Source organism: Leuciscus leuciscus (assembly GCF_965113295.1).
Source record: "Leuciscus leuciscus genome assembly, chromosome: 1".
Classification (NCBI taxonomy): domain Eukaryota; kingdom Metazoa; phylum Chordata; class Actinopteri; order Cypriniformes; family Leuciscidae; genus Leuciscus; species Leuciscus leuciscus.
Window position 1 is genome coordinate 27,182,437 of NC_138725.1, and position 26,972 is coordinate 27,209,408.

General features: G+C 37.4%; 2 protein-coding genes and 1 long non-coding RNA gene across 12 annotated transcripts in view; 1 reads left to right on the forward strand and 2 right to left on the reverse strand.

The window, feature by feature from the left end:
• The window catches only part of LOC309499078 (uncharacterized protein), a 95,018-nt gene that overhangs the window by 19,168 nt on the left and 48,878 nt on the right, over window positions 1–26,972 (reverse strand). For 2 of the 10 annotated variants that reach the window (XM_082170090.1, XM_082170087.1), the window contains exons 1-3: window positions 9,385–9,695; window positions 8,659–9,170; window positions 8,418–8,551 (exon numbers count right to left, since the gene is read on the reverse strand). The exons of 5 other annotated variants lie outside the window; for them this stretch is intronic. The gene's annotated coding sequence lies outside the window, so the exon portion shown is untranslated. Of the gene's footprint in view, window positions 1–8,417; window positions 8,552–8,658; window positions 9,171–9,384; window positions 9,716–26,972 lie in introns of those variants that run through there. 3 more of the 10 variants (XM_082170089.1, XR_014206139.1, XM_082170088.1) reach the window with 3 other exon arrangements.
• LOC309503819 lies at window positions 4,954–5,921 on the reverse strand. The gene is made up of 2 exons (XR_014207880.1): window positions 5,532–5,921; window positions 4,954–5,501 (listed from the first exon to the last, which is right to left on the reverse strand). It is a non-coding gene; the product is annotated as an uncharacterized lncRNA (long non-coding RNA).
• The window catches only part of LOC309499839 (uncharacterized protein), a 36,954-nt gene continuing 27,787 nt past the window's right edge, over window positions 17,806–26,972 (forward strand). The window contains exon 1 of the mRNA XM_082171333.1: window positions 17,806–19,341. The gene's annotated coding sequence lies outside the window, so the exon portion shown is untranslated. The remainder of the gene's footprint in view (window positions 19,342–26,972) is intronic.

Sequence of the window (26,972 nt, forward strand, 5' to 3'; positions counted from 1 at the left end):
TTTATATTATTTTATTATATTATAACTAGACATGTGCCGGTATTCGGTAATGCGATAAATCGCGGTAATGAATATGCACGATATTGTTATCGCGGGCACTTCAAAATACCGTGAAAAATAATAGATCCGAATTTAGATTTTTAGAACGCGCATTATAGATTATTTTCCATCAGCCGCTTAAACAAACACTGCGTATATGCTGCGCGAAACACGTGCGCACTCTGATGTAAACAATCGCCATGTGTATAAGCATGCGGCCGGTGCGCACTTCTAGTCTAATGTAAACAGCCCTCACATGGAGAAGCAGCATGGTGGAAGGAGGAACGCCGCCGCCTACAGTCTATGGCCGCCGCCGATGTATCCGGATCCATCCCGCTTCTAAAAGCAGAGCTGCCAACTCGACGCATTCAGCGCGAGACTCTTCACACGCGACACATCCGTTTTCTCACGCAGAGAAAAATCGCGGAGCAAAGAGGACACGAAGACCGTCAAACAAGACAGAGCAGGTTACTTTTGATATAACTTTTGATAACAGGAGAACAATTGTGTCACAGAACGTTACATTTAAACCATTTAATGACCAGCAGCATGTTAGATGACTAAAACAAATAGATAAAGAGGAGTATTTTGCTGAATATGTGCACTGCACTTTTTTACATATTTATTATATTTTTACTTGTGTCATTACATAATTGTTATTATAATGAAAACCACATTATATTTGATTTAATTAGTTATTTGTAACCTTTAATAATACCAGCTGATAGGGCTCTACAGTATATGGTTTCACAGCATTATGTGAGATATTTTTTTTCATGAGAAAAAAATTACATGTGGGCTATCTACTGTAGCCTTCCTAATATTTATCCAAAATTAGTCAATATTGAATCAAGATTTAAATCAAATCCCAAGTATTGAATTGAAATCGTTAAATTTGTGTTAAGCAATACAAACAGTAGCCTACCAGTCATTGTACCATGTAATCATTGTAACATGTTGTCACTAAACTTAATAAAATTCAGTTTAGTTACCAAATGCTTTGACAATCACAATTGATTGCCCCCCCCCCCCCCCAATCCATCTGTTTCTCATGTGCAATTAAAATATCGTGATAATACCGTATACCGTGATAAAAGATCACTCAATTAATCGCAGCATGAAAATGTGATACCGGCACATGCCTAATTATAACATTTAATAAGCTATATTTAGAAGACGCTTTTATGCAAAAAAGGAACAAAGCTGAGTGTGGAGCGCGCACTGCATGGCACGGAGGCGCGGGCGTGACCACTTGCATTTTCCTATTAACAGTGGAAACAACTTAAAATACTCTATCATTTCTGGTCATACAGAAAATAATAATACATTATTCTCAACTACTTTTATTTGTGTAAACTCACAATAACAAGAAAACGTTGTGCTTTTGTAAAATAAAATAAAACAATCAGACGCACTTTCATGATCTCCATAAACTGGAGCGCGAGAACTGAAACAAAATATAGCCTATGTAGACTAAAGCTTGAAATGTCCACTTTAAAACGAACAAATTCGAATCGAAAGCTAATACCTTCTGATTATGTACCAAATCCGTATGAAAGGTGCATTTCTCTCTAAAAGCGCATCTGCTTAACAGCGGAGATGGAGATGTGATTTTAGCCGACACTTAGAAAACAATAGTTTATTCATAATATTAATGGCTCTTCTCATTCAGCACTGCGGGAAAAACATCAATTCCAGGTTCTAATTTGGCCTTTGAAAACCAGTAAAATCGACATGTTTTTCATATTAATTTGTGAATATTTTAAATGTTTAATAAAGGGGCAAAAAGGCATAAACAAAAATCAGAAAATGCGTCGGTATTTACTTTTTTTGCGCAGCAGTTTGTGTAGCCAGTTCAAATTTAAATTTTGGTGTTCAACTTTGCGTTTTAAAAAGACAACAACCGTTAATTTTTCGTTTTTCAATTACGGGTTAAAAAAGGAAAAACGAATGGACAAAAGTAGCCTACATGGATCGTTTGGACAGAATACGAGACAGAGTTCTTTATTAAATTCATAAAAGAAACAATAATTAGCCTATAGGAATACTGGATTCTAAATCTCAAATAAATGCCACAATCAAAACCTCGGAGCAGAAATGAGGGCGAAACACCCAGAAACTCCTTATGTGTCGTTCGCAGTACAAGGGTCTTTCCCTGCCATTAATGCTTGGATAACACGCCACGTCTCCTTCCATTAATCATAATAATAATGTCTAATGCGGTGGCTGTGATATTATATAAACCAACGTCTGTTGCCGTGATTTTTTAAATGACTTATCGTGAGAGAAAAAAGGACGTTTAGTCGCATATAACATCGGTTAATGGAAACGCCGTCATTTCGCAATAGTTTTTTATCGATATTTAGATAATAGCGCAAAACATTTGCGCAAATCTGTAATGGAAATGCGGCTATTTACACCGCGAGATATTCAGATATTTTATGTGGGGAAGGGGGATTGGTTTGTTAAACTATGAATGTGAAACCATAGTAAAAACAATTGGCGTTGATTGACGCCAATCGGACATTCATGTTTTTTTTTTCGTCTATTTGAAAGTTAGGCTAATAAACATGTTGCATTCTATACGGCCTGATTATGTCATTTTTTTAAGTTACATAGCCTGCCTCCAGTTTTCCTCAACTTGACTAATTAAGAGGCAATATTTGACCGGCATATCATCAAAATGTCCGGAAAACGAAATCTCTGCCGGTCACTTTGACCGACACCATTTTTTTCTAGCGGAAACTCTGGTTGAGATAGAAAGAAATATTAAATAAAATTATCACTGATCTCATAAATGTAATCATTTATTGGACTACTCTAAACACTCCAACATATTCAAGTAAAACATTGCACAGGGAAAGGAGAAAAGGGGAAATGTAAAAAAAAAAAAAAAAAAAAAAGCCTTATCTGCTTTATATTTGTATTATTGTAGTCCCTTTAGTTATTAAAAACAATATTATTCCATTTAAATATTTACTATATCGGTTTTACCGAATGACCAAGGCCGGTTATACCGAATGACCATGTCTGCTGCCTTTGACATTATGAATATTTAAGACAATAAACAGACACAAATAGATTCAAAAGCACATTTTATTGTTAATATATAGGCTATTAACAATATTGTTAATATAATAGGCTATTAATGTAAAGAGTACTTCAAACATTAAAACATTTTGATATCCAACATTTTGATATTGGAATGAATATATAACTTATATCGCAAATTATATTAATTAAAACATTAGGGGCCCTATTTTAACGATCTGAAACGCAGGTATCAAGCGCGAAACGCAAGTAACTTTGTGGGCGAATCTCGGGCGATGTTGCTATTATACCGGCGGGATACATGACTCTTGCGCTCGATGCAAATCTAATGGCGCTTTTCCACTACACAGTACCAGCTCGCCTCGGCTCGGCTCTGTTTGGTTTTCCACTGTGTAAAAGTTGTACCTGTACCTGCTTCCAGGTACTTTTTTTCGTACCACCTCCAGCGAGGTTCTAAAGCGAGCTGAGGCGATACTAAAATGTGACGTGGAAACACAGCAGACTGCTGATTGGTCAGAGAGAATCGTCACTATTCACTGCGTCATCATTGCACGCGCCAGACGGAGTATCCTGAATAAAAAACAGCAAAAACAAAAACAAAAACATCCAAAAACAGCATACACTCGATTTCCTCCATTGTCCTGTGTGTGTGGGTAGCGGGCGCGTCTCGCGTAAAAGATTAAGTCACGGCAGTTTCCTGCGGCGTCGCTATGACGACCAGGTACTATTGTGGAGGTACTATCTGCAATGGAAAACGGAGCGAAAAGCGAGCCGAGCCGAGTCGAGCCGAGTCGAGGCGAGCTGGTACTGTGTAGTGGAAAAGCGCCATAAAAAGGGATTGGTCTGAAGTAGCTACATTACACATAGGTGTGTTTTGGGCGTAACGTGAAATAAACCAATCAGAGCGACATCTCGCATTCCCTTTAAGAGCAGGCGCGCTTGTTCCATGGCGGTTTGCTATTATAACGGCGGATTTGCCAGGAGCGGTTCACAGCCGAGGAGACCGACGTTCTTGTCAGGGCCGTAAAACACAGAGAAGTGACATTGTATGGTGATGAGAGAAACCCACCCAAATTAGCTTCGGTTAAACAGGCGTATGATAATTTGAGTAAATGTGTAAGCTAGATTTATGCCTATTTTTTTCACATCTTCATGGACACAACAATGATTTCTCTCGTGTTAATATCTTTCCTTGTAATAATGTATGATTTGCAAAAAATGAAAATTGCTGCTTCTGTGTAGATGAGACAATCAAAGTGTACGCGCGTTGTGCACACGCTACATTGATTATGGCCAAGCATGCGCCCTTAAAATAGCATGTGAATAACATACGCAACGCGCCACTGACTTTAGACTAGGTTTTTCCTGGTCAGTGGCGGAATTGTTTTCTAAACCTGCAAAATAGCTCCAGGGAACGTTTGCGCCGGAACACGCCATCTCTTTGCGCTGAACCGCCCCGGGAGCGCAAGTGTATTTCCAAATTTACCGGCGTGCGTCTGTGGAGGGAAAAGTCTGCTGTGCGCGTGTGCAAAATAGGAATTATACATGCATCGGTGTACAAAGTCAATTGCGCTGGGTGCAAGATAGGGCCCTAAAACATTAAAGCATTTAATTGGTCTCGGAACAAGTGTTTAAATTGTTAAACAATGAGCTGCTAGGCTATAGATTCATGAAAAATGTTCGGATTTGAAGATATCCCTCTCTGTTTGGGTTGCTAGGGTGCTCTTAATGGTTGCTAGGGCGTGGCTTGATAGCTTCACAATGATCCTGAGAGACTGATTGGTTGCCTGAGTAAAATGAGCCCACCTCCTTGTCTCTATGACAATGTGCTGCAAAGATATCCTTCTGGGCCTTTTATAATGGCAGTCTATGTAAACAGTTGCTAGGGTGCTCTTAATGGTAGCTAGGGTGTGGCTTCATGATGATCTTGACAGACTGATTGATTGCCTGAGTAAAATGAGCCCACCCCCTTGTCTCTATGACACTGTGCTGCAAAATCATGTTCAATACAAAATCCCTATGCAATCTACCATAGTAGGATAAACATGCACAATCCAGGTTTTTTGGCCATTCCCTTCACCATAGTATGTCTATGGGGTACTTTCAGGCACCTATATTATTGAATATAATAATATAAATAATAAAAACAAATGATACCTTTCCCTTCTTTTGGCGAGCATTTTCTATAAAATGTTGTATTTATTTATTCCAGATATGTACAAATATGACAAAGTCATTTGTTATAACCAAAATTTCTGTTTAACCGAATGACTCTTATAATTAGGGCTGGGCGATATGGCCAAAAAAAGTAAAAAAAAATCAAGATTTTTTTTTATATATCAGTCGATATCGATAATTATCACGATAAAAGTCAAATCTTTATTTCTTTCAAGTTTAAAGGCAGATTTTTGCTCCTAAGTGAAAGTTGTAGAAACCAGAACATTGTGGTTTTAAACTACTCTTTATTGTCAGAACATATCAGGACAAACACTTGCCAAACTGGTGAACATTTCACAAGTCCGAGGTAGAACATTCAAACATTTGTCATTCTTTCTTAACAAAATAAATATATTTATTGGACAATTAATTTCTTAGTTTCTGCATGTGCTCATTTTTATTTGGCAAAATGTAATATTCTGACTGTTTGAGTTTTATTAAACTTAACCATTGGTCATCCAGTATCATGCATTTAGATCATGATAACCTCACTCATGGCAAAATGTAACTTTATGGTTTCTATGGTATTTGTATGAAAAACAGTAGCCTAAATACATTATTAAATAATACTGTAATTATATTCCATTAGTCCTTTAATACATGGTCTACATTAATAATATTTCTACAGTCTACATTTGTTTGGTTATAACAAATGTCCTGATATTGAAATAATACAATTCAATATGTTTAACCCACATTTCATGGTGCAGTTAATATTACTAGGCCAACATTACAGTATATCCATGGTAAATGATGGGAATTTGTAGACAGAAAAGTATTCTGACTGTATCGTTGCACGCAGCATTTCCCCTGTTCATCAGCGCTGTTTCATCTTCAAACTGGTTTAAATCACTGAGACATTTTTGTTCTTCGCTGAATTCAAGCGCTTCTCACTGGATCTCGTGTCGAGACCGATCAGAGTAAACTCATCTGTGTGAGCTCGCGCTGCGCTGCTGTTTGGACTTTGAGCCGAGCGGATAAATGGTCCGTGTGGCGCGCTGTTCAAATGAGTTTCGTTCTGCTTTTGGCGCATAAACATTATCGAACATTTATCGAACTCTTGATATCGTTTTATCGAGAAAAATTATATCGCGATAATTATCGTTATCGTTTTATCGCCCAGCCCTAGTTATAATGAATGACAAAATCTTCATTCAATGCTAACAGGCTGATATCTAGCTGCCTAGCTTGTTAGTTAGCTAGCTAGCTACCAAAAGGACAATCAAACATTTTATATTTAGTAAAAGTTTTTTAAATATTACAACATTATCCATGTTTTATAGCGGTTGTACCGAATGACCTGATATTTGGGGACATGTGTATGAGCAAGTGAAAACATGAATTTTTCTAATAGTTAAGAGAGAGTTAATTACTTTGCTTCACAACCATTCGGTCCTTTGCAGGTGTCTGAATGATGTCACATCCTGTCGCATAATATTGACCACATGACGATCCAAAATGGAGCCCTTTATATTGGTTACTCTAAATGACATCAATGAAAATAATTTTTCCGGACATTCTTTCTCATAACAAACGACTTCTACACATAGTTTTAATACCATTTTGCACTGTTGATATATAATGTTATAAAATCATGCCAGAATAAAAAAATATATATACATTTATTAAATTTTAAGATATTTTAATCACAAATGAAATTGCTGTATTGGCCTTCGGACGATTAAACCGAATGACCCTTTGACACTTCAAAATCTTTAAAATACCTTTATATGTAGTAAAATATAATTAAAACCTTTTGGATTCAGTAAAAGAGATCAAGTTGTACTACCTTACATACTTTGGATGTTATATATTTGTTTTTTTATTATTATTATTATTATTAAGGCCTTAGGACAAAAAAATGACCCGTCACATCATTGACCCAGTAACACTTTTTTGGGTTTTCCCTTAGGACGTGTCTCTCCGCTGCCTAGAGATCATAGAGATAATTTGGAAATAGCTGGCATTTGTGTTTGAACAAAGTTTAGCTCGAGTTATTGATCTGGGATGTCAGGTCTGTGAATATATTGCCAACTTTACTGAACTCCATGAACCGTGCGCATTGTTAACATACGGATCTCCGAAACACTGCCAGCGGGACATTAAACAGGACGCGTTTCTCGGGGGAACGCAGAAGATTTGAATTTTTTCCCTCCCATCCCACATTTTTTCCAACATCTCCCTTTAGGTGCTCTGTAGAAATTAGCTTTAAGTGTCAATTTACAGTAGATCTGAAGACATCAGCATAATAAATGAGGTGAAAACAGGAACTATTGTCATGAAATAAAGAGTGTTTTCAGCAGATCTGTTAATATTGATGAGCCTCAGACTATCAACACTCATTCAACAAGCCATTCAGGATCATCAGCATATCATCTCACTTTATTCTGAGTGTTTGCTGTTAGAAACACATTATTTGACTCAGGATATATGATAAAAGCCTGAAAACTGCTCTAATGAAAGAAAATACTGTTGTTTCTCACAACATGACATGGATAAAAAATTTTTAAAAAATACAAAAACAAACACTATTGCATTCATCTTAATTAACCACCTCATCTAAATAACTACAGCAGCATAACTACAATATCTAAAATATATTTAGATTTGTTTAACTACATTCATTGCAATAATGCTATTAGATCAAAACTTACAATGATCCTAAAAAAAACTCATTAGAAGCTCAAAGTGAAATATATAGGCTAGTAACGTTATAGCAATATCTATTCCAGCTTATTTTAACAATGTGAAGTAACAAATTAGGGATCAATTGGATTTGCTAAAGATAAAATAAAACGGCAATTGCAAAACTTCCCATCAATTCCCCTCACAGATCTCAAACTTTTGCCTTGACATTCAGTAACAGTTCTCACCCCAAACATCGAGACAATCACACAAACGAACACAAAATCGCTCAGGTCTGAATGAACTCCACATATTCTCCTCATGCTCGCTGCTGCTCCACTAAATGTTTAGGCTACTTCAGTAGGAAGACGCCAGAAAAGACGCACAAGTATCGCTGTGATCGATGAAAACAACACAGAAATGACCCTGTCGCTTAATCAAACTGTATAAAGTGTGTTTGATGGTTGTGTAAAAATGAGAAATACCGTGAACTGCTCTCCTCGCCTCAGAAGACTTCTTCTCCTTCTTCCGTTTTTGGCGCGTTGCATTCTTCTTCTTCTTCTTGTGTTTAATGGCGGTTGGCAAACCATTTAACGGTGCATTACCGCCACCAACTGGACTGGAGTGTGGAACGAGAGATTAAGCAAAAAAAAAAAAAAAAAAAAATAAAAATTCTTTTAATTAATTCAGTTTCTTTAAGAAACCTAATATAACAGTATATCTGACCTGCTGTTTTCCCCAAGAGACCTGACAATGAGACGTCATGATGTTTTGCCTTCCGTAGTGACTGAAAGAGGTGCTCCCTATTAATATTGTATTTCCTACACTGAAGAAGAACATGTTCCACTGTTTCTGGTTGATTACAATAAGTACATTTCCCAGTTGGGTGCTTACCTATTTTATACAATGAAAGGTTTAGACCTGTATGACCTATTCTCAGACGAGTTATTAAACTTTCTTCCCTCCGTTTCCAACCCACCATCCTCCCAGCACCAACCTGTCTCTGTACATTATATAAATGCCTTCCAGTTTCACTGTTATCCCAATACCCCTGCCAAACGGACTGTGCATACTTCCTGATAATTGACTTGGCTTCTTCTTTATTTAATGGGGTTTTTAAGTCTACATGTTTAGTTTTGAGTGATCCTTTGGCCAGCATATCCACCTGCTCATTCCCCTCCACACCGACATGAGCAGGAACCCAAAGAAAGCATGTGGATAGACCATTTAACTCCATCCTGTATAACATAAGGAATATGTCATTGATGATATTGGATCTAAATAATGATTTGCCAGATTTAATACTCATAAGTGCAGACAAACTATCAGATGCAATAACAGTATTATTTGTTTCCCTCTCTTCTATCCACTTCAGGGCCAATAATATTGCAATCAATTCTGTGGTATATACTGACACATGATCCGATATTCTTTTCTTAATATATGACTCACTTGCTGGGATGTAAACTGCTGCACCTGCACGCCCTGTATCAGGATCTTTGGAACCCGTTGCATTCTTAGGCTGCGTTCCAGTCCAAAGTTGTCATGCCCTTCACTTGCTAACTTCCCTCCGTCTCGTTCACTCGGATGTACGTCATTGCGAGTGCCCACTACTGGCGGAAACTGCAATGGGCTGAATTGGAACGTCCTAAGCCCTTGATCACTTGGAATCAGCTGTGGAGTTGATTTATTATTTACATTTTTTTCCCTTTAAGAATTTGTTTAATGCAGCATCCAAATGTTTATATGTGTGTTTGGGTTGTTTTAAATAAATATATATATATATATATAATATATATCATAAAGTTGTCTGTTGTGGTGGTGATAAAACGAGATCTGTGGTGACGTCACAATCGTACTGCATTGTGGGACATATAGGTGCCTGAAGTGTACATATGAAGTAGACTCGCTCCCTCGGTCAAAATCGAGGGAACGAGGGTCTGTCCATCTAAACTTCCCTCGTCCACTTCACGAAGTGGAACGCACTTCAAAATGGCGGCAGGGATTCCCCCAAGGGGAAGTGCTTAGGGAAGTTCGCAAGTGCATGTCTAAAAGTGGACTGGAACGCAGCATTAGTGCATTATCTTCTTCTTCTAGGATTTAATGGCGGTTGGCAAACCAACTTAAAAGGTGCATTCCCGCCACCTACTGGAATGTATACATAATATATACATATAATATATAAAAGTCTACACAGAACAGTTTTACATCCTATTAAATAATCCTGTTTCCTTTAAAAATATAAATAACTCATGATAAATTCTTGATTGTTTGGTACCTTCTCCTAGGAGAACCTGAAGTGTCAGCTCATTGATTTCTATATTTCTTAAAGTGTGTCTTAGCTGGGACCGCTCTCTTTCATAAGCTTCACATTCTATAAGCACATGTTTCTACAGTTTCAGCTAACCCACATTTGTCACAATTTCCATTCTCATGTTTACCAATTCTTTGTAAGCATTGATTTAATAAACAATGTCCAATACGCATTCTCGTTATTAAAACGTCCTCTTTCCTGTTTCCGAATCTTCTTCTCTCTGAACCAACTTTTTCTTGAATGCAATAAAAATGTCTACCTTTTGTTCCTTCATTCCATTCCTTCTGCCAAAATTACTGTATTTGTTTAGCTATTATCACTTTAATTTCTGTTTTACTTAATGCCACTTCAATGTCAGTTTGTGAATGATTTAATGCCTGTTTAGCCAGATTATCAGCCTCCTCATTTCCTTTCACACTCATATGCGATGGAACCCATACAAGATTTACCAGAAGTCCGTACTGTCTTGTTCTGTAAAGACTCTGTATTACTTCGTTTATCATGTCTTGCTGATGATGTTCCACTTTCCTAGAGCTGATAGAGAATCTGTACAAATCACTGCCCTAGTTGGTTGTATTTCTTCTATCCACTGAAGTCCTAGACATATTGCTATTATTTCTGCAGTGAATACCGAAAAATTATCTAATATTCTTTTTGACATTCTAATGTTAAAAAGTGGAATATATACCGCTACTGCTGTTTTCCCAAATTCTGGGTCTTTTGAACCATCAGTATTTGCACTATAATAAGTTTGATCGATGCATTGCTGTATACCTACATTTTCTAATCCATTTGTATCATTATGCTTTTCTTTAAGCAATTGGATATCAATCAAAGGCATTGGGAAAATCCAAGAAGGAATTGCTGACCTAGCCACAGTAGGGGCAACATTGAAATCACTTAATCATTCTCTGGGCTTCCTCACTGGACTTCCATCCAAAACTTGATAACTTTTTATGTCCATATTCCCAACAGTCCTCCAACACCAGTTTAACTGGGTGACTGTCCGAGTGTCCCTTTATGCTTATGAAAGACCTCATCTTTAACTTGAGCCTACGAATTACTTTAGGTATTACACCCATCTCTACTTGCACTGCTGATATTCTTAGTGCATATCGCCACCTACCTTTGCTGTTATGCAGTCATTTCTTATAATCAATTTTCCTTTTTTCTTTTTTTTTTTTTTTCTCTCTCTCTTACCTCTTTCTCACATATCATCCATATATATATATATATATATATATATATATATATATATATATTGTTTGGGGTTAACAGTTTAGGACCCATGGACCAGATGTTTGAAAGAAGACCCGGAGTCAGAATTATAAAAAAATAGAAGAAAAGTTTTACTGAAGATAGTTTGCAGTTTCATCAGCAGAAGTCAGCTTAAAGACTCACACAGGAGTTCGTAGGCCGCCCCGCTTACAGTTACAAAGATCAAAGCAGTTATACCATTTCCAAGGTCTAAGCTACGTCATTGCTTACAGGTTGAATGATTCTCATTGGCTAAGAAATAGATAAACATAGTAATTTTCCACACATATACAGATAGACTGAAGCATATCTCCATCTGATTATGCAGCTGACACTCAGACCCTGAAGTCAGGCACGTCGTGACCTTCCAGGTCGCAGATTTGAGTTGCTGGGTGCCAGTATGTCTCGAACAACAATGCCAATGGTTCCTTAACCTGTAACTAAAAAGACTAACACACACACCAACACACAGCCATTTCCAAGGTTGGATTTGGCCAGGCTCTAACTATAAACAGGAGTCTCGTCTCAAAACATCAAGATAACAAGTTCTTTCTCTCAGGATAGGACACTTTAGTCTAACTGGAAAATATAGGCTTTAACTGAGAAATGGTCCCTTAAACTATAGACTTCAATGACCCCTATTTGTTTGAACGTTGAAGACAAACTCAAACACAAAACCAGTTCCTATTTAATTTCTGGAAGCCGGGATAAATAGGCAAGCACTGTTACTACATTCAAATATCAAATACTGACATTAAAAAGAATACATGAAAATAACATTTCTCCAGAGAAGTCATTCAACTCATTTGATATTTAGAACGAAAAATATTGATTAATACCTTGATTATAATCACTCATTACATATACATTGAAGCAGCAGTGGATTCCAATCCACCCCCTTCAATATATATATATATATATATATATATATATATATATAAATAATTATTTGATGCTCCATCCCATTCCATCTCCTAAAGCCCCACCTGCTGCTGCGTGTTCAGCTCCTCCAGACTGGACCCTAAAATCTGGAATAGTCCAAAGCATCCTTATTCTATATTAAATCCTTTCACTTAATCCAGTATTATATATGTATTCTATTAGTATTCTGTATCCTACTCTTTCTCTATTAAAATCATAACCTAACAAGTAGCCTATGCCAAATCCTTATTAACCTTCCCTCTTTCGTTTAGATGATATCAATTCCTTTCTTTCCTCATCATACCTTTTACAATCTTATATCACATGCTCCACTGTGTCTTTCTTCCCAGAATTTTCACATAAACCAGTCTCATGAACTCCAATTATAAACAGCGATGCGTTCAGTCCTGAGTGTCCAAGTCTCATCCTAGTCATTATGACCTCTTCTTTCCTATTTCTACCATTTCTACTTTTCTTAGTATCTACCATTTTTTTAATATTATATAAATGCCGCCCCTTATTATCTGTATTCCATTTTTCCTGCCACTCTTTAATAATATTTTCCTTAATAATAGATTTAACTTCACTTTTACTTAATGGAACATTAACTTGTTATGTGTCTTCTGTTGTGGAAATAATTTTATTCGAAAAGTGAGGAAGGAGACAAGTAGAACCTTTGAAAAGTCAAAGTATCAAAATGTTTATTTCTTGCAAGAAATTGGCATTCACATACAGAGAGCATCTGATATGAGAAGGCAAGGGTTAGTTCCCTTTGCCAATTGTATACCCCTAACACATCCTGGGTAGGCTGCATCTGTCTCAAAAGATCGCCTTGGTTACCTTAAAATGAAACGTCTTTGTTCAAGATCTCTTGTCTAACATAAATTCTATCTAGACAGAACAATACTATGTCTGCTAAAGTTTCCTGTTCTGAGCTGCTGCTCGAATTCACATATTTTGCCTATCTCTCGTTCGATCAAAGCTGCGCACATATTTTTCACACTTGAAGTACACAAAAGGTCACTTGGAGTACACATAGTCTCTTTGCTAATTTGTCTCCTATAACCCAGAACATTTTGTTCCTGCAAGCTTGTCTTAACTTATGCATTTCTAAAAGCTTGGTTACATATATTTAATAATGTGCTTTAGCTTATATGATTTTATTTCTTTAAATGCTTATGAGTAAAAATAAATGTTCAACGTTAACCCCTCATTTACACTGCACACCTCTGCGCCGCATTACGGCTGCGACACGGCTACCGGAGCTGATCGCGCCCATTCTAGTCAATGCTTGTGTTTACACCGGCCGCGACGCGGCGCGTTTCAGAAGCTTCCCAGAAGCGGCTCTCCGCGCCGCTTCGCTATATATAGGCGCCTAGTCTATTTTTGACGGACGCGCGTCAAAGTCGCACCGGAAATACAAACTAAAAGTAAAAAAAACATTGTCAAATTCAAAATAAACACCATGTGCAAACTCCCAAACGTATTACACACCAATATCCTTGGTAGAAACCATAGACTGTATGGGAGAAACCCAAAAATCAAGAAAAACCACGTCGGACAGGCAAATCACGTGGTCTCGCGCATCCAGTCGCTCCGCTACTGAAATGCTTCTGGTGTGAGTTGGCACTGCGTGGAGGACGGAATAAAACCTTGTCGCAGACGCAATGCACCGCACACGTGTGCTGTGTAAATGAGGGGTAAGGCCGGGTTCACACCGGACGCAGAAGCGGCGTGAAAGCGGCGCGGAACGGAGGCCGCTTCCTTTCGGCGCCCATGTTAACCTATGGTGTCGTTCACACCAGACACGGAGCGCAGCGGCACGCCGCGGCCGGCCCGCGCCGTGAAGCGCCAGTTTCGGCGTCTGGTCTATTTTTTGCGCGACCGCGAGTGATCCGCGTCCATTCCGGCAGGAAGTCACACCAAGAAACACGAGACATCCGGTCAATTGTCAAAATAAAAGCAATTTTCAAATTAAAATACCGCGAGTGACAAATGCGATCATATTTGTGTATCTAAACAGACTAGAAAGATGAAAACAAACAAAGAAAAAAAAACTGTCTACCATATTCTCTCTCTGGCTGCGTGTGTCTCGACAACGGATTAATAAAAGAAGTGTACAAACTTCTTGGTTACAGAAACATGGTGTATTCATTTTATGAGGTTATACTTACCCATGATGTAAAAAATAGCTCTGAATAAACAACAACTGAGCAGAAGCGCTTGTCGACCACCGCGGAGAATACGCGTCTGGTGTGAACAGGCAGGCGCCGGACCGCACGTGATTTTCCGTTCCGCGCCGCTTCCGCGTCCGGTGTGAACCCAGCGTAATACAAGTTGTACACACCTAGAAGTAAAAACACATCTAAAAGTAAAAAAAAAGTTGTCTCCTGCTTTCTGTTCTCCCCCTTTGTTTGTATATTATGTTGATGGAAGGCTTGATGAACACTGTTATTTATTTATTTATATTTTACAGAGAAAATGCAATATAATTTCACAAAATTGATATTTTTTACCAGAATAAAAATGCATGCATTTACACAAAATTTACATTTTCCAGTTAGCTGACAGCATGTGTGTTAAAGGGGGAAAAATCCTTCAAAATAAAGGCAATTTTCAATAGATATGTCTATTACAAAAAATTATAATTTAATAATTAAAATAAATGTTTTTTTTTTACAGAGAACATGCAGTTTAATTTTAACTTTATTTTATTTTTCATAAAACTGCTAAATTCTTCTAGAAATAATTCAGACCACTGAAAAAAAACAGGCCTTCTTCCTTTCTGTTACGTAATCAAACCACTGGAGGCAAGCTGGTGAGGACCCAAACGCAAACTTTACTTTTCAAAACATAAACAAACATAAAACAAAAGCATGGCAAGGCATGAGACAAGAATAGTCAGACACATAGGCTACAATACTAGACAATAGGCTTGTTTGAGATGCGCCTCACCTCGCCTGAAATGTAGTCGAGAGTAGGCGGCTGCAGTGAGGGGAGGAGTGAAAAAAGCGCAGGCAAGCCGGACAGTTCTCTCTTCTCGCAGTGGATCTGACACCTGTGAGATCAAAGATGGATATCGCGGGATTCGCGGGATTCACGCTCGTGCACAGTGTTGCTAATAAACTGGATGGAATTTAAGTTCTGTTGCTTTTATATGAAAATAAAGACACCCTAGCCTACTTATTTAATTCCATTCCAAATACATGTTTATCAGTCTTTTTTTCTTTAATACAGACATGTTTTTTTTTTTATTTTTTATAAATAATCCATAGAGATCGCACTGTTAGATAGTTTGGGAATATTCACACATACATAAAACATGATATCAGAGTTACAATACATCACGGTTGTTTAAACCAATGAACATTAAGCTGTGTCGTCAGCAAGTCGTTTCCCATCATGCTTTTGATCAGCGCAGTCAGTGGAGAGCAACTGCGCTCGACTGCAGAATCCGACAGGTGTGCCTTGCGCTCGCGAGAGATTTTTGACATACGTCAGCATGACATCAGAGCAAGGCGGACCGCACTCGGACACATTTCTAACCGGCATGCATCTTGCGCTGATCACCGGTGATCGATTCTGTGCAGATTTTGCTCATCTCAAACAAGCCTAAAGACATAGGGCAAACATGAGGGCTTAAATACACAAGACTAACGACCAGACAAGGGACACCTGTGAATAATAATCAGACGATAAACCAATAGGTGTGTTCGACATCGGCTGCGGCTGGATGTAACCGATCGGCGAGAGTAGCCGCGTGCAGGCGGGGAGGAGCTGCAAACGGAGACGTGAAGTCGGACACTTTCTGGTTCCCGTAGTGACCGCTCACGTGGTGTTTGCATACTTTACCACAGCTGCAGTGAAATAAATGCAATATTTGCCAAATAATACACAGATGTTTCATTTCATGAGACATGTTCATTCAATACTTTATGTACTGCTTCATACAGCGTCTGTTTGAACAAGAATAAAGTTCAACATAAGCAACTATCAATGAAGTGGAGTCTACGTTTTTTAAGCAGTTTTAATTTGATAAACATGACACAATATAACATGACAACGACATGAAAAGAGTGTTCACTGTTATAATAAACTGATTTGAGAGCATTAGAGGAACTAAAGGTGTTCGAATAAACACGAAACACACGTGATCGTTGTCATGCGGTGAATCCGGCCAATCGTGGAACAGCTGTGTCGTCATCAGCCCTCCTGCAGCCCAGTGCAGCCGCTCTTGAGAAGCTGCGCTGGCTGAGTTCTCCGGCTACTCTCGAAACGCTCTCGCGGTACTTTGATGCCATACGTCACAGTCACGTGGCGTCGGCGCTGTATCAAGTCGGACAAAATTTCTAACCGGCATGCACTGCTTCAAGTCAGCCGCCGATCGTTCTGCGCAGAGCTGCATGAAGTCGAACAAGCCCAATGACAAGACACATGGCAGGATCACATGACAAACGGAATCACATGACAAGATCCAGGAACAAAAAACAAAACCCAAACCCTTCGGGCGGCCAAGGCGGAGAAGACCCCTCGGGTGGCCACGGCGGAGAAGACCCCTCGGGTGGCCACGGCGGAGAAGACCCCTCGGGCGGCCAAGGCGGAGAAGACCCCTCGGGTGGCCACGGCGGAGAAGACCCCTCGGGTGGCCACGGCGGAGAAGACCCCTCGGGCGGCCAAGGCGGAGAAGACCCCTCGGGCGGCCATGGTGGAGAAGACCCCTCGGGCGGCCATGGCGGAGAAGACCCCTCGGGCGGCCAAGGCGGAGAAGACCCCTCGGGCGGCCACGGCGGAGAAGACCCCTCGGGCGGCCACGGCGGAGAAGACCCTTCGGGCGGCCACGGCGGAGAAGACCCCTCGGGCGGCCATGGTGGAGAAGACCCCTCGGGCGGCCATGGCGAAACGGGCTGGTCCGGAGGCGTATTTCCCCCCCCAAAAATGTTCTTGGGGAGGCTCCCCAGTATGGAGTCCTGAGCCAGCGATGAAGAGGGCTTTGAGCTGGGCAGGACCAGCTGTGAAGAGGGCTCTGTGAGAAGACACATGGCAGGATCACATGACAAACGGAATCACATGACAAGAACCAGGAACAAAAAACAAAACCCAAACCGTGACACTTACAAGTGAACATCATGAAGTTTAATCATAAGATGTGCATAAATATAAGTAAAGGGTTAGTTCACCCAAAAATGAAAATTCTGTCAGTAATTACTCACCCTCATGTTGTTCCAACCCTGTAAGACCTTCGTTCATCTAGATATTTTTGATTAAATCTGAGAGCTGGATCACTCCCTAGGACATTATAACTTGCTGGCCCAGAAAATGTTTTAAAGACATCGTTAATATAGTCCAAGTGACTACAGTGGCTCAATCTTAAGTTTATAAAGCGACGAGAATACTATTTTTTTTTTTTTATTGAATACAAAATTATATACACAACCAAGGCAAATGTAATCATACTACAGTATGTAAAACATTCGAATGAAAGGCTCAACACAATTTAACTAAAAATTACTTAAAAAGACAAAGAAAATAGACATGCATGAAATCATATCTTACATCTCAGTTAGGGTAAAAAAAAAAAAAAAAGAAGTGATTAAGCGGCAATATTACACCAAATCATATGAAATCAAAAGATCAATCAGCTTCATCGCACTCCTACCTCTCATTCTCTCAAGGGCTTTAGAAAAACACTTTAGATCATTTTTGAACACAATAAGTAGTGGGAGGGATTTAACAAATCTACATTTTTGAATGAAATATTTTGCCAATATAACAATGTTATTGATCAAATAAAAATGAGCACAGCAGTCTTTGGGAATTCCAAATAAGATATGTAAAGTAAAAACAAAACTATCAACAACCACCTCCTTTTCTATCAACCAGTCTTGAACTGATATCCAGAAGACTTTGGAAAAATTGCAAGTAAAGAAGATTTGATCATTGTCTTCAGAATGGCTGTTACAAAAAGAACAGGGGACAATATCTATATTAAATTTTTGATTTAAAAATTTGTAGAAGGATCAATTTCATTTAAGATTTTGAAATGCGTTTCTTTTGCTTTAGGAGGAATAGGAAAACTCAAATAATCTGTTCTAAGATATTTTACAGTATTCTTATTAAACATGTGATATAGTTTATTTCTTTTAATTTGACAGGGATAATATTAAGACGACCTGTCTAATATATTTGTTAGTACAATTAACACTTTTAAAATTAATATCTCCAATAAATAAAGTGGGAAGAACTGGTTTAACTTTAGCATAAGAAAGGGAGCATCTCATTAGCATTTTTTATGCCAGAAGGTATTGCATTAATGCAGTGAAGAACTCTTTCGGGTGACAGGTAAATCCATGCTTCAATGTAAAAGCATTATAGTCTAAAAGGTTTCCTTTTTCATCCATTAGATCTTTCACCGACCATATACTTCTGCTTAACCAATTCTTAAAACATAAAGATTTGTTCCTGTACGAGAATACTTTTTGTGTATTTGTGTGTACGGACGGTGACGTACATAGTGCGAGACGAGAGATGTAGTTCATTGAGCGATTTTCACATAACACTAAATGTTACTCTTCTGTTTTATGACAAACTGCAACTTTCTTGACTTTCATAATTATCTTTTAAATTGACAAACATCATACGTGTAATTCAGGGCACAGTTCAGACGGAATAAGAAGATAAGTTGTCTCTCATTGACTACCATATTTTTTTCCAAAATAAGGTCCCATCATGAGCCGGAAGCGGAGGGGAGGGACTTAGGCTCTGGTCTGGTTACCAGTTGCACGTGCTCCGGTGTATTATAAACAGAGGCGTCAATGTTGCCTTACCAATTTGAGCCCGAATCAGACTCAGAGAATATTAGTGGAGAGGAATAGAGCAGAACTTGTGCACGAACGGCTGTTACAGGACGTTTCAGAAAGGTATGTTTTTTTTTTTGAAGATGTCTCATACGCGGTTATTTGTAAATGTTATGTTAAAACACGCAAAAAAGTTCATGCAGTCGTTCTACCTCATAATATTACAATCCTCGAAGGGATTATTTGATCAGCACACACACACACACACACACACACTCTCTCTCTCTCTCTCTCTCTCTCTCTCTCTCTACAAAACTGTAGACAAATATCTGTCCATAACTATGAGAGTGCATGAGTCTAACCATGGTTTTACCACAGTAAATAAAATGTTTCATTATAGAATCATGTTTAACGTTTGTAGTTAACACAGGAACATGTGAGTAAACTCTACGTAAAAGCTCCAATAAACACCAACATTCAAAGTTCGCTGGTGGGATTAAAATTAAGTTTTTATGTGTTTGAAACCGCATTGTTACCATAGATATCATAAACGCTAGATGTCTCGTGCGCGCTGCTGGCCAATGAAGGTCGACGTCCGCACGTGGCGGCCATCATGCCACAGGCAGCTCGCTCACTCATTTAATTGTGTATGTACTTTTAAATAACCATAACTTGCTCAATTTTCTACCGATTTTCAAACGGTTTGGTTTGCTATAAACGTCGGAGATGTAGTTATGACACTGCATACATATGAATAATTATAACATACATGTTCAAGCATTCGGAATTATAGCCACGTTAATAACGTTTGTGGGTCATTCCACGAAATTGGTGCCTTTTGTGTCCCTGAGAAATAATCAGACGTAGAATTACTATAACAACAAATAAATTTGTGATTTAAAAACATAATAGTACTATGTATTATTTCCTCAATATTACATTAAATTAAAGTCATTTATATATTATTTTAAATAATTTAAATTGCATTTATGCTGATAAGGGTAAGGTTTTTGGCCTGTCCCTCCCTGTGATTGTTCTTTTTCAGCAGGACTTTTAATTTGCAAATTGAAGGCAAAATTATACAAAAATCACATTTTCATATTGTTCTAAGTATAGTGTCACTGTTAAGCAATGTTTTGGCATAAATATACATTATTTTTTATAAAATATAAAACATTTTATCGGTGTCCCCTGATTTCATGTCATGCCTGTTACCCTCACCAAAAACCCCTTGTAAAATAATGGTACATTCCTGTGACATCACTTCAAGGGAGTTACATCATCTCTCAATCATTATTCCAACAGTTAAAACACAAGTAAGTTTCTCTCTCTCTTCTATAATGCTCTATTTTGATGATTTATTAGGTATAACTGAGGTGGGGACATCATGCCATGTCAAAACTGTTACTGATTTTTAAAGTATAAATTTAAACAATTATTTATTTAACTTAATGTAATCAATATCTACAAGTAATATCCTTTCAAAGTGTACAACATGTGCTTTTATGGCCTTGCCCTAATAGCTAGCAATTAGCAAATTAGCTTGAATTTGTCAAACCTGTTACAGTCAGGCCTGTTACTTTTGTATAGTAACAGGTTTTGACATGTGGGGTAACAGGGATGACATAGATTAGGTGTCACCTTAGCCACACTGTTTTTAAAGAACCGTGATCTTTAAAAATCTTTAAAACATTTTTAAAGGTCATCCTGGGTGTTTTATTGAGCTAATGCCTATATCATTCAGAGTTGGTATTGCTGGTGCATCTGGCAATTAAAGTATTAACCCTCTGATGGTCTTCAGGGTCTTTTTGACCCGCAAATGACTTTTGCTGAATAAAAAAAAAAGTATTATCTTTGTCTAAATGGCATGAAACTTTGTACGGCTCTCAACCCTTTCTAGATGTACAATAATAAAAAAAAAATTTATGTTAGCGTGAAAAAAAGTGACTTTCGTGGTCTTCGGGGTCTCCAGAGACCCCAGACAATAACATGTAATTTTGTAGCAGAATAATTTTTTTTTTTTTTTTTTTTTTACAAATGTAAATTTACTCTGTTTATTAATGTTTTTACTCCACATTTGTGCAGTTTTGGGAGGATTTATGATATATTTTAAATTTATATAAATAAATTAAAAATGTTTTTTTTTTTTTATATAGGTTTTTATACAAAACAGTTCATACAGTTTTTTTTAATGTAAAATTCACTTTATACATTTCTAAATTTCATTCATGGGGATAACATGGATAATTTGACATGGTTTTGTGTAAAATTTTTGCCCATATTTTGGAAAATGTAGTTTTAAAAGTAAAAAATTATAATTTTAGCCACTAGATGGCTATAGAGCCCCATTATATGCTATTTGACTAACTGAAAGATATCTTTTCACAAGTTTTTTCCAGTTGGATTCATATCTAAATATTATGAAATCACAATTCTAACAATAAAAATGACTTTTTTGTGCGATTACAAACAATAGCAGTAAGGTGACTGCAGACCCTCGCCCCAATCTTGTAATGTTCAAGAAAGTGAAACCAAATGTTAGCATCTGTTTTCAGATCATCATAGAAAGACCAAGATCTGATTATCTTCCTTGCCTAATAATTGAACCAGATCAGTATATTTTAAGTTCTGTGAGGGGACATACTCACACAGACAAACAGATGGACGCATGGGTCTAATTACTCTAATTACAATACCCTTAAATCTTTAGATCTCTTAGAAATGTAATGTGCTTCACTAATACAACTAGGCTATGTCAAGTAATACAATTTAAAAAGGTAAAATTTTACAAAATGATGTAAACAAATATGTGCAGTGTATGCTGAAGAATGTGTGTCCTGTCATCCCTGTTACTCTGGTCAGTCCTGTTACTATGATGTCAATCCTGTTACTGTCATTAATTTCATAAAAAATATAAAAATTATATTTGAAATGGCCTTCCAAGTTTTTCCATTGTAACCCTATCTATATTGTATTTTTGACAAAGCCCTTCTTTTAATATCTCTCTTGTAAAAATATATATTTTTCTTAATTGACATGTGATCACCCTCCAAAATTTGTATGTTCTTGGTCATCTGAATGACAAATATAATATTGAAAAAAAAAAAATCGATTTTTTTTAACAATTCCAGTGAAAAGAGGGACTTAAATACTGCTCATATATGTGGAAACTATAACATATTTCTAATTAAAACTATAGTATATAGTAACGCATGTGTCTGTAACAGGCATGACAAAAATATCAAAACATGAGGTAGATAAATAGTCGTAAAATAAAAAATTACATAGCCTGAGATGGCACAATATGATTTCTTGTTATTTTATGCTGTCTTCATTTAATGGATATTTTTAAAAAATTGTTTAAACTTATTTTATATTTTAATTTTTCAAAGTTGAAAAGGCACTGATTTCGTGGAATGACCCTTGTAAGAAACCAAACCGTTTGTAAATCCGTCAAGATTTCAGCGAGATAAGATCATTTGTGTGCATGCTGATCACTCACCTTACATTAAGCCTGCCTGTGACAAGATGGCCGAACGGTGATGGCGGAAGTGACTGCGCCATAAGACATCTAGCGTTTATAATATGATATCTATGGTTGCTACAAAATAAATAAAACGATAGCGATGGAAAACACATCAACAAAGGCAAAGCATAAAGCGTACTTGGGCCAGTGACAAATAAGGTTTTCAACTGATAAAAAATTCAAAAAGGTTAAAACTGCACATCAAAGTAGTTATTATCTTTATGGGGGTGTTTTTTACTTATTACTAAAATCTCAATTTTAAACAATGTATTTTAAGCGGTTTAACTGAGAATCACCAGTCAAAATGTCATACGGGATAACGTTAATGCATTTTCTAAATATTACGATATTAAAACTTTTCAAATCAATAATACTTAATGAATATATAAAGTGATGCAGTAAACAATATTTGGAGCACAGAAAAAAATGTTTTGCACAACATTTTTTTTCTCATTATATTGTGATTTCTTTAAACGTGACCCTACTTGTTCAAGTTCTTTACCCACATTTTAACACTGCAATGTGATTTAAAATGCGAAATGTCTGAAAATGTTTTACAGGACTTGGTATCATGTTATTATTGTTTCCTCAACTCCATGAAGTGAAATAATTCATTTCAATGGGAAAAAACAGCGTTATCCCGCCTGACTTAAGTTGTTACTCGGTATGACACCATATGAGTTAACACATGAATTGTCATTTTTACAACACTTAATAATGTTCATAAATAATTAATGTTTATGTTATGCAATGTTTTTCCAAGGAAATTAATTAGGCTCCACTGTAAAGAAATACAGATGTGGTTTTCAGTGTGTAAACTGTTACACACAAACTCAGTGTGGTTTCTTCCCAGATTTGGCAAGTATACAAATACATTGAACATTTTTTTTCATGTTTATGAATATCAGAACAGCACAACTTTTCAACATTAGGTTTAATTTAGTACTGAAAAGTACCGTGAATCATTTTATTGATGATCATAGTCACTCTACATCAATATTCATAAATAATGTAAAGGGTTAAAGTAGGCGACCTTCACTCATTTCACTGAACATCATTTATTTGAACAACAAATTTACAAAAGCATGTAATTGAACAACATATTTATAAAGAAAATCTTATTAATGGGTTGAAGTACCTTGAATCACTAAATTTCATTAGTTTCATTAAATGAACACTACATTTTTATAGACTTAAAGGGGCTGATTCCCCAATATGGCAGGTTGGACAATAATTAAGTGTAATTGTAATTGAATATTAATATGAATTATATAATTTGCTAATATTTAACTAAACAATGTTAATGATATGTTAATATCACAATTTTAATGGAAATTATACAAATTAAAGCTGAAAACTGTATAATAATATATTGTCAAACAGAAAGTAACTGTTATCCTATGACAAAATTGTTATCCGGTATGACAAAACTCAGTTTAAATCTTAATCAGGCAGTATTTTTGGCTACCTATAGAAATCTGCAACCTTTACCTTCAACTTCCAAATATGTAAATTCATGCTAAATAAACATATTTACATAAAATCCACATTATATATGTTATTTTATTTTAGCGCACAGGATTTTACTACATAGTGTGCTAGTGAAGAAAAAGGGTGAGTTAAACACATTTTATGAAAGACATACTTACCTTTCACCATTGTTTGGGGGTCCATCAGGGTCTTCCTGATTGTGTAACATGCTATCTCACATCGTGTCAAAATAAAATTCACAATAAAATTGCTCCAGTTTGCTTGTTATCCCGTATGACATTGGCTGACAGCCAGTTTTGGGACAGAATGCTCCAAAGCATAACAATTAACTGGATGTCATATTCTTTGTAATATTTAAATATATTGTTGTCAAGACTCATACAATAATGCCTGTGGAGGAGATGTTAGGGTTTATTCGATTTTTTACAGTTTGTTTGGCTTTTTTGTATGTCACTCTAAGGTCCGGACAGTTATCCTGTATGACATTATGTGACTATAATGTCTAATAATTCTTACACTTTGTAATACCCTCAATATATGTTTATATCATTTGATAAACAGAGATCAATTGATTCAATAAATGTGCTTTTTATTAAACATTTCCTTATTTTGACTTCATAAAGGGGTTTGGACATCAAAATTGCACGTCACGTCATTGGGCCACTTACATGTTGTGGTCCATAAATATGGAAACAGATTTGTCTCAATCATAATTCACGCAAAAAACATGATTCACATATGCGAAGACAATTTCACATGCATGAAACCTAATTCACGTACACACAAAAAAATTCACGTGCCTGAAAAAATAAATAAATTCACAAAAAGCAATTCACATGCGCAAAATAAAAGTATATATTCATAAAATACATTTCACAAATGCAAAACACAATTCGTAGATATACAACTGTGCACAACAACCTTTGAATGTTTAAAATGTACGAGTTTATCCTTGAATGTGAATGTGCAAATCGTCATTCACGTGTGAATCACTTTGGATTTGTGTGCGTGCGTGTTTTTGAGACTTTCCTGGCAGCACAATCCTCCTACAAACTACAATTCAGAGCATCACTGAAAAGCTACTATTCACAACAAAAACAACAGCAAAAAATAAAAGCAATTTTGAATCAAACAAAATAATAGGACAATTCAGCTGCATAATTTATTCATGTTGCATTGCATGCTGGGAGTTTTATACTATGCTGGTACCCAGCATGCATTGCAGCAAGGTACTTTTGATTGTCACCATTGTTGAGATTCATACGCTGATTATTGATGATAAAATACGCAATGGGCTCAGATTGGTTAGCTGGCCCAGTGTGTTGTGATTCGCTACTACCACAACAACTCTTTTCAAAAGCAACATAAAATGGCCTCGCCCCCTTTATGTATTGTGTTCCCAGAGGAGGGGTTTATGTAAATATTGGGCTTAGTGATGTCAGCAAGCCCACAGGAATGTCGTGTAGTCCCTATCAGCTGTTTCTGTAGTTCTTAGAAATTGATTTATTTAAAAGCAAATATCTCCCTTTGCTTTAAACTTTGAACGTTGTAACTTTGCAGATGTTGTTTATGCTCACACAGCAACATTACACACTAACTAAAGTTAGAAAAGTGAAATCGTGTTTTACCACCCCTTTAAATGAAACAGAGTTAAACCTCTGTTAATTCTCAATAAAACTTCTGTAGACGTCTGACAGAAATAAAGTCAGTCTGGTTAGTAATAAGTGAAGCTGGTAATGCTGTTTGTGGAGTTGTTTAATCCTCCTCTGCTGAGATCTTCACAGATTTAATGTCTTCTTTTCTCTTCAGTTGATTTCATCTGAGGCTGTGTCTGAAGTCAGTTGTAGTTCTTGTACACGTCTCTTTTTCTGTTTTCTTCTTTCCTTCAGTGATTCTGCTTGTTACCAGGCTTATTAAGGATGAGATGACTCTATGTACAGTAATATACACAGACTTTGTGGCTCAGATAAGGTCCAGTTCTGGTTTATTTCTTTGCTCTTGGCTGACATGTGGCATTGCTATGGCCTGCTTGTGGCCCAGATCTGGCAAACAGGAGCGGGCCACCCAAGGGCCATCATTCTCTGCTGCATGTGGGCCAGATCCACATTCCACAAGTGCCAGATGTGGGCCAGATCCACATTCCACAAGTGCCAGATGTGGGCCAGATCTGGGCCGAAACAATGTTGCTATGTGGGAAGAAACGTTTACGGCGGTTACAATACTCTCTTTATTTTCACATTCTTCATAACAAAGACTGTCTCTCAAGTTCTCGCAACACGCCGCAACGCCGATCAACATCTCGGTCCTGGCCAGGGATCGATGTGACAGAATGGAACGCCCAATGAGGACGCCAAACAGGAAGCTTTTAATGACAGGCACACCTGTGCACCGGTGCACCCAATCCACCTGATTGCCTCAGCTCCGCAGCACACCTGTAGGAGGAGCAAAACACACCCAGACACGGCAAAGACGACAATACCAAGTATGCAGCCGTGACACTCGCTCACACACACACTCGCTCACACACACACACACACACACACACACACACACACACACACACACACACACACACACACACACACACACACACACACACACACACACACACACACACACACACACACACACACACACACACACAGAGAGAGGCCTACCTTGTGCTTAAGTTTTTCTTGATCTCATCCTTCGTGGCCTTAAGTTCTCGCAACATCTTTGCTCCTCCTACAGGTGTGTT